Raw genomic sequence first — 9,141 nt, forward strand, 5'->3', positions numbered from 1 at the left:
TGGCCATTGTATCTTCTTCCTTTCTATGATTGCAAGTCAACTACAATAGAAATCATGAATAAAGTAAATATAAAAAAGTTAATCATTCTTCTTCAGTTACAGGCCAGGCATTAATTCACAAGGCAGTCACCTACCCAGAGTTATAAAAGTCATAAAGCAACTGAGAGAGAAATATTGATTGCTGGTTCAAAAGTTTATTTTGAGCATTTAAAAATACCACTTCCATACTCAACTTTTTCTTTGGGGTGGGGGGGTCCTACCAGGCAGTGCTCAGGGGTTATTCCTGGCTCTGCACTAGGAAGTTGCTCCTCACAGGCCCTGGGAATGGGATTCAAACCACCATCTGTTTGAATTGGCTGCGTGCAATGCAAACACCCTACTGCTGAGCTCTCTCTCCGGCCCCTATACATTAATTTTTTTTTTCTTTTTAAGTATCACAATTTTTTTTTTTTTGATTTTTGGGTTACACCCGGCAGTGCTCAGGAGTTACTCCAGGCTGTCTGCTCAGAAATAGCTCCTGGCAGGCACAGGGGACCATATAGGACGCCAGGATTCAAACTAACCATCTTAGGTCCTGGATGGGCTGCTTGCAAGGCAAATGCCGCTGTGCTATCTCTTCAGGCCCAATATCACAATGCTTATTGATAGATACAAGTATATAAAATCAGGGCATGAACATGACTTGATATATTAAGTAGACTTAATTTCAATACTATAATAGGAGGAACCAATTCAAATTCTCACCATCTGTTTCACACCCACAAAAAACCACTTCAAGGGCATTAACAATCTCTCAAAACTGATCAGTTTTGTGCAAGTAAACCATATTTCTTTTTAAAAGTCTTGTGCACTTGCCCAGGATCAAGGATATTAAAATCTAGCACATAAAGCCCATTACTAGAGGTAGAAATACAGGCAATATACCATTATGGCAACAACCATCAATTGCAGTTAAGAATTTTTTCTGTAACAACCAATGGATAATTATATATTGCAGCAACTCAAGTATTACTGAGCAAAGTGCATTTCTACAGTATTCAGTGTTGCTATCCAGTTTTCTAACTTAAAACAGCCTATGATAACTGGCATCAAAGAAGGTCCTTGCAATAGACTGCCTCTGCTTGAGAACTTACGATGTAATTATTTCATGCTGCTAATATACTATCTAAGTTTTAACATGTTGTTTGACATAACTAAAGGTAGTCTGCTGGAGTTTATTGACCAGTGATTTTAGTGACTATAAACATTAAGTATTTAATTTAAAAAGATATTTTGTCTTTCAGTACTAATGTTTTATTATAATAGCAAGTATTAAAAATTATTCCAACTACACAGATTAACTATATACTTTTAACATTTTTATTAAGCAAAAGGATCTGTCAACTAAATAACGCAAGTATTTTTACAAAAAACTGTGATGTGTTTTCTCTACTTTTATTTATAGATTTAAATATGATGTGTGAGAGAGCAAATGTATACTTACATATTCACTGATTTATATTGTGGTTTGTTTTAAATTTGGGGCCACATCTGGTGGTGCTCAGGGGTTACTTCTGGTTCTGAACTCAGGAATTACTCTTGGGTGTGCTCCAGGGAACATATGGGATGCTGAGGATTGAACACAGGTTGGCTGTGTGCAAGACAAAATCCCTATTTGCTTTCCTATTTCTCTGGCCTCTATTTTTTTTATCCCACCCCATAGTTTCTGGTTTATAAAAGTGGAACTATGATTGCACATAAGAGAAAATGTTACAGAGAGATAGCACAGTGGTAGGGTGTTTGCCTTGCATGCAGCCCATCTAGTATAGACAGTGGTTTGAATTCCGACATATGGTCCCCCCTTCCCTGTGCCTGTAAGGAACGATTTCTGAATACAGAGCCAGGAGTAACCCATGAGCACCACTGGGTGTGGCCCAAAAATAAAAAAAAAAGTGAGAAAAAAAGTTACACGTATGTGTATACATATATATGCATAACATTTTTATCTTATAAATACAAATTGTATAATAAGCGTATATTCCTCCTAATTATAATATATTTACATAAGCATATGCATGTTTCATAAATGAATTATCTGCATATATATGTATATATGTCTGGAAATAATTGAGAATTATTATAGTTTAGTTCAGAATTAATTCTTCTACTGGAAAGAATGACTTAGTAAAACAATTATGTTACAAATGCTAAAAGCTAATGGAAAACAGCCAACAATAACTAAGTCCTATGAAATCCCCCATTGGAACTATCTTAAAAAGCTTGTTACTGGGGCTGGAGCTGTGACTCAAGCAGTAGGGAGTTTGCCTTGCACACGCTAACCTAGGACCAACCACAGTTCGATTCCCTGGGGTCCCATATGGTCCCCCAAGCCAGGAGCGATTTCTGAGCGCATAGCCAGGAGTAACCCCAGAGTGTCACCGAGTATGGCCCAAGAACCAAAAACCAATAAAATAAAATAAAAAGGCTGTTTATTACCAATTAGAATGGTGACATCAGAATGTTAATATGATGCACCAATGTACCCCAACGCTTCCTGCTACTCTATCTGTAGCTTTAGTAGCAGCACTGTAAAATCATCAGTTAAACATCCTGTTCTATTCATTTTTGCTTCTTTGGCTGACATAATTTGTGAGATGAATTCATCATTATACACCGGAAAATATAAGTAATATTTTAATTTTTATATGGAATATGTTTCTTGATCAAGAGTAATTTTCCATTTGCAACTCACCACTGCTGGTATGGACTCTCATCTATGGAAAATGGGTTTAATTCAACAACTTCTTGCATGAGTTACCATAACGAAGATCTGAAATAGTCCTAACTTCAGTGTTTCTCACGCTCTCCTAAAACAGAAACAAAAATACAGACTGACTTGAATATTCATCATCAGGGCTAGATATGATACTGGATGTAGCCTGAGCTACCACTGAGCTTACAGTGGAGAACCTGAGATCATCTCCAGAACTACAATGGATAAATGCACAAATGAACAAATAAAAAAATGGGAATTTTTACCTTCATTTATAAAATCAGACTGGCAGAGGCAAGTGGTAATATGTGATGAGACTCAGGGAGAAAATAACACATCTCAAGGGAATGCACTGTTCCAATTAACCATCAGCACCAGAACCTCGGTGCTCCCAACAGCAGAGTAGCAAATATTTTAATATTTGAACAGAAGCACAATTAGTAATTGTTCCTTTGGTTGATTTGAGATTGTGTTTGTGATACCAGGTAACATATTCTCCTTTCCCTGGAATAATTCCATTATTATATATGTTTTGCAAATTCTGCCTTTCAAGTAAGAGTACTTTAGATCAGGGGTCTCAAACTCAATTTACCTGCAGGCCACAGAAGGCAAAGTCGAGGTGATCCTTGAGTGCAAAGTCAGTAGTAAGCCTTGAACATTGGGGGGTGTGACCCAAACAACTAAAACAAAACAAAACAAAACAAAAAAAATTCCTACAAAATGTTGTACGGAGGGCCGTTTGGCGGGCCCCAAGTTTGAGACCTCTGCTTAGATACTGGGTTATATAGTTCTCAATCAAAGGAGCAGGACAAGTTCCAAGTTCTGGAAGTACTGAAATAAAATAAAATGAAGGATGTATAAAGGTCTAAAACAGAAAAGACCTGTAGGTATGTTTTTCAATACTTTAACCCAGTTACAAAACAGATTTGTAAATTTAACCTGTTACTTTTTTGTATAACATTGAATTAGATATTCCAGGATTGTGCCAATTTTTATTGTTAAAACCATAAATATTTCTTTACAACCCAAAATGGCCACTGGGCCGCCAATAATTCCCTCTTCATTTCAAATAAGAGTTCCTATTTCTTGGCCAGTAGGAGACAACTCCTACTTGGTCCTCACCCAATTATCTCTTCGTCCCCACATACCCTAATGCCATGGAGTATGTGAATCTCACATCAGTTCCATTTGTTTTATCATCTGGAATTACTTATTATAAGTCTAATCAACTTGAATTATTATCAAACTGCTAATATAGGTCCTCAATCAAATATCATGGTTGTTGTTAAACTTCATATCACTAAATGTCTACAGGCTCCCAAATAGCAGAAATTGTGTTGTTTCACACCCTCCTTCACTCCCAGCTTTCAGCCAACTACCCAGGGATCACCCAATCACCAGGGATCATTCAGGAACTTCCACTGATATTTCTATTTTATGCCATAAATATAGTGGATCTACAATAAATATTCAGTTGTTTTTAATTATATAAAATTTACTTATATATATTTTTACAAAAAATAATTACAAAATTATTTAAAAGTTATGTATTATATAAAATGCTACTATATGCCAATAGATACAGTCAATCTCTGATAGGAATTATAATTCAGCGGCAAATACAGGTGGCATGAGAACAGGGAGTCCCTGTATTGATTATTTATTAGTACTAAGGTTGGACATGGTCATGTTATAAACATTATCATCATAAAATACCTAAAGAGCTTCCCCTTACTAGCAGTTTTTAGGTGCACTCTCTCTTTCCCTCTCTCTCCATCTCTTCCTCCCCTCTCCTTCCTTCCTCTTTTGTTTCTTCCCTCCCCTCCTCTCTTCTTTCATATACAAACAGAGAGAGAGAGAGAGAGAGAGAGAGAGAGAGAGAGAGAGAAGCCATAACAAATGCCACACTCATTAAAGTGCAAATAGGGGCTCTTCATTATTTCATTTTGTTTCTGCATATCACACACTGTTAGACCAACTTAGGATAGGACTGCCTCTTTTTATTTTAATTTTTAGTTGTATAATGGTATTTTTTATTAATTTTTATAGTGACCAAAGTGAATTACAAATCTTTCACAGTAATATTTAAGGTGCATAGTGACAATGAATCAGGGGCATTCCCACCACCAGTGTTGTCTTCCCTCCTCTCCTGTTCCCAGCATGCATCCCATATCTCCCTCCATGCCCCCCAGAATACTAGTGTAACTGGTCCCCATTTGTACAGCTTGTTGTTTACTGGGTATAGATTCTGTAGACCAACTTGGGGTAGGAATATCTCTAAGAAAACTTTGTTTCTTTTTCCATTCAAATTGCTCATTTCTATTTATAGGACATCAGCTCCATATGATTCTGGATCTCAAAGAGGAATAGAACATTGAGAAGAACATCCATGGTGATTTCTTAGGAATCCAAAGCAGTCTTAGAAAATTTGAAAATCCTTTAGCAAAAATATGTAGCAAATGTGCAATCCATTTTTTTGAATCAGAAACATTTCTTTCCATTTCAAGGTTGTAAATATTACCTTAATTCTCCACTTAGAATAGCTACCAAAACACTAACAAAGCTTCCTTTTCTTTAATAGAAAGGAGGAAAGAAGTAACACAAATAAATTAATCACATTTATATATGTATAATCAGCATATGTATACTGATTTTTCATTTCTGTCTTTGTCTTGATTTCCTCATAAGAATAAAATGGACACATCCTGAGTCAGAGCCCTAGAACTTGGTTATGAAAATATATAGAATAGGCAAATTTATAAAAAAAAAATCTAAGCTCCAATTCCAAATTGCATTTTCTATTTCAATCAATCTGAACACATCTTTTAAATGAATCAGTTACAGGCCATCTCAAACTTATGTAATGTAATAAATGCACTTAATATGATAAATAAAAATAGGTTTAATTCTTCATTATCAAATAAATGTGACCTCCAACAGTTTATGGGTTCAACTTTTCTCACAAGTCTTTGGTCCTCAAAAGAAGGCATAAGCAATGTGTGTCAAATAGGAAAAGGACATTGAGCCTGCAGCAAATATGCAGAATATTTTATTTTTGTCCTTCCTGTACATTCTGTCGCTTTTTGCCTAAATGTTTCAGTATCCAGCCAAAAGATTCAAAGAGATTACAAGAGAAAAAGTAGTGGGAGCTATAAGAATTTTAAATTTTTAATTAAAATAACAAACTGCTTCTTATCCTAATTGAAAGAAGCCTTCTCTTATTCTTATAAAAAAAAAAAAAAAAAAAAAAAAAAACAGCCATCACACAGCTGAAATACATCAATTCTATACAAAGTCCTTTACTTGCAAATGTGACCAGAAGCTAGAACTAGGGAGAACATCTGCCCCCACCCACTTAAGTCTTTGATAACATTAAATCCAAAAACCCAAAATGTCTTTATCTTTTATTCCGAGCATTTTAGAAGACCTTTCCACTGAAATTATAGCCAAAGAATGAATACATTTACAGAAAGCCACAGTAAAACTTTTTAAAAAATCTTTAAATATGGAAGATTTTACCTTTAAACATGGGAGGCTTTTTTTCATGTTGCTTAAGTTAAACAGATTCCCTTTGTTTTTGATAGGTTTCTAGGACATACTAAAAGGGAAATTCAGTAATTTTCTTGTAAATATATGTTTATATTTCAAAACAATAATGATTAATTTTTGATGTAGTCTAACCTTGAAAAACAATGATTGTGTACTTGGGGACCATTAAATACTACAAGCACACCATACAATGACAGCAAAAACACACAAGGCCCCTGTGGGATCTATTCACAAACATCCTTTTCCATCGTAGCAAACACACTCCTCCCCACAGCAGATGCTGATCTGGGCCCAATGAGCAGGAAGCTGGAGGAAGCTGGTTTTTCCACTTTCCAGATCATTTCTTACAACCTAATCATCAAGAATCTTTTTTGGTAAAACTGCCAACGTTTTGTCACATCAGAAAGGCATCACATTAAGGACACTGCAGTAACAAGAGCGAGTGACATGTAAGTGAGGAAGCATCAAGACTTTCCATCTCTAAGGTCATACCACCTTTGTCATCTGATTTTTCTGGTCTTGTAGTGGAGGTGAGAAAAGCCAAAGGCTCTGTGTGATAAAAATAACTAGAGTCACCACTTGGTGAAAATTTTGGAAAAAGATCAAGGTAGATCCGAAGAGAAAGCATACCTAACGGAGGCAGCAAAATTGCTCTTTTTGCTGACCAGCCTTTCCAACTGAATGATTCTAAAATGGAAATGAAAGCTTGGAAGTCTGTCTCGATAGTCACAACACATACGTGCTCTTGAGGTACAACCATTTATAGAAGCTGCTTTCAGGGAAAGGGTCACTCCCGCAACCATTTTTAATATGTTGATCGGGGTTGCTGGAGCTCTTCCAAGGACCCATAGCAGGCAGCTAGAGATGCGGGGAGAAACTGGGCCTTAGGCAGCAGTACCGGCTGCACTTGTCCAGGTCTGCTCTCTCAACTGTAGCCTGAAATATAATGACTTTGCCTGCCTCTTTGCGGTCCGGTCCTTTCATAAAAGTTACCGCCAACAGAGCAGATCCAAGCAGGGGCTACCAAGCAAGCAAGGGGGTTCTAGAAAAAAAAAGCCGGCCCCTTGTAAACAACCTTGTGAAAGCCCTAAGTCCACTGTCCTGGGATCCTTCTACTGTGACTCAATTGCAGTACCTAGGAAGTTCTGTCTTTAAGAAGCTATAATTAACGATGCAGAGCAGGAAAATGTGTACGTCTCATTTTTATTTTATTTTTTTTGCAATATCTCTAACCTTGATTTAACTGAAGATCTTACGAGGGACATCACAATTATTTTGCTGCAGGTGCAAGCGCCCAGCGTGTAATAAATATATTGTTAGGTTCATTTCTGGCATTTTTACTTATTTGATTTTTTTTTTATTTTTTATTTTTCCCAAGAAAGCTCTGGCATGTCCAGGGGACACAGTATCCCAGAACAGAAGACCTGGGAACCCTGCCATAAGAATGGGAAAATAAATAAATAAATAAATAAATAAATAAATAAATAAATAAATAAATAAATGTATTTTAAAAATATGCTGCCTGTTCTGTCTAGATCACTTTCTTAAAGTGACCCCTCGCCTCTATGAGAAAAGAGCCAGTGTCTCCTCTCTTACTCTCATCTGTGCTCCTCTCCAGCCTGAGGTTCGATCAAAGTATCTACAAAAATAACGCCACTAGTTTTGCAACTTAAAATATATTATTCCCAAATTCTAAGGTGATACCTCTCTGGAAGTAATCATAGAGGTGCACTGTAAAAAAACGTGGGGTTTTTCTCCACTGTTTTATGAAAACATTTCTAACATGTCTTGGGTATGAGACTGAGGTCAACACTCTTAACAAGCCTCTCTCCTTCCTTCCCTCCCTCCCTCCTTCTCTCCCTTCATCCTCCCTCTCTCTTTCCCTCCCTCCCTCTCTTCTCTTCTTCTTCCTCTCCCCACCCCTGTTCTGCAATGATCTAAAAGCCATCCCTGGACACAGTCAGAATAATACAGCCTGTCAGAATCATACAGCCTGTGCACCTTCGTCCCCAAAAAAATCAGTTTTCAGCAGCAAGCCCAGTCCTGAAGATGTACTCAGAGGGAGTTCACCAGCACCTGCTCCCCTACCCTTCTCCTTCCCCAGTAGCAGCAAGACCTTTCCCCTCAACACACACACACACACACACACACACACACACACACACACACACACACACACACACTTTCAGATCCCCAAAGAGCCCAGAGCCACCTACCATTCACGCATCTCTTTCCCCAATAGCAGCAAGATCTTCCCCCCCAACACACACACACACACACACACACAGACACATACACAGACACACACACAGACACACACACAGACACACACACACACACACACACACTTTCGGATCCCCAAAGAGCCCAGAGCCACCTACCATTCACGCATCTCTTTCCCCAATAGCAGCAAGATCTTCCCCCCCAACACACACACACACACACACACACACACACACACACACACACACACACACACACACACACACCTCAGATCCCCCCAAAGAGCCCAGTGCCACCTACCATTCCTTGCCAGCCGGGGAGAAGCAATCCTGATCCGTGCCTTTTGCCCCCAAATATCCTCCCTAGCTGCCCCTCCTGGACCACATCCAGCCCAAAACAGCACTGGGGCAAGTGGGGCGCCTTCGGAGTGGAGGAAACTGCTCCAGATGCTGATGGGCAGCAGGGAAGCCAAAAGACTGCCCAGGGTTGCAAATCACTCAGGCCCCGAGCGCTCACCGGGCAAGGAGGAGCAGAGAGCAAGGATCTGGGGACCAGGAGCAAGGAGAAGGCAAGCGTGCAATGCGCATCCCGGGCCCCCCGAAAGCAACGCCGCGCCG

At 38.5% G+C, this 9,141-nt stretch overlaps 1 long non-coding RNA gene across 1 annotated transcript; it reads right to left on the reverse strand.

Annotated features, from left to right (window-relative positions):
* Positions 1-2,760: 2,760 nt before the first annotated feature.
* On the reverse strand, positions 2,761-8,909 carry LOC126032078 (uncharacterized). The gene is made up of 2 exons (XR_007503812.1): positions 8,825-8,909; positions 2,761-2,846 (listed from the first exon to the last, which is right to left on the reverse strand). It is a non-coding gene; the product is annotated as an uncharacterized LOC126032078 (long non-coding RNA).
* Between the last annotated feature and the right edge of the window lie 232 nt (positions 8,910-9,141).

This window comes from Suncus etruscus, chromosome 16, assembly GCF_024139225.1.
Source record: "Suncus etruscus isolate mSunEtr1 chromosome 16, mSunEtr1.pri.cur, whole genome shotgun sequence".
NCBI classification, from domain to species: Eukaryota; Metazoa; Chordata; class Mammalia; order Eulipotyphla; family Soricidae; genus Suncus; species Suncus etruscus.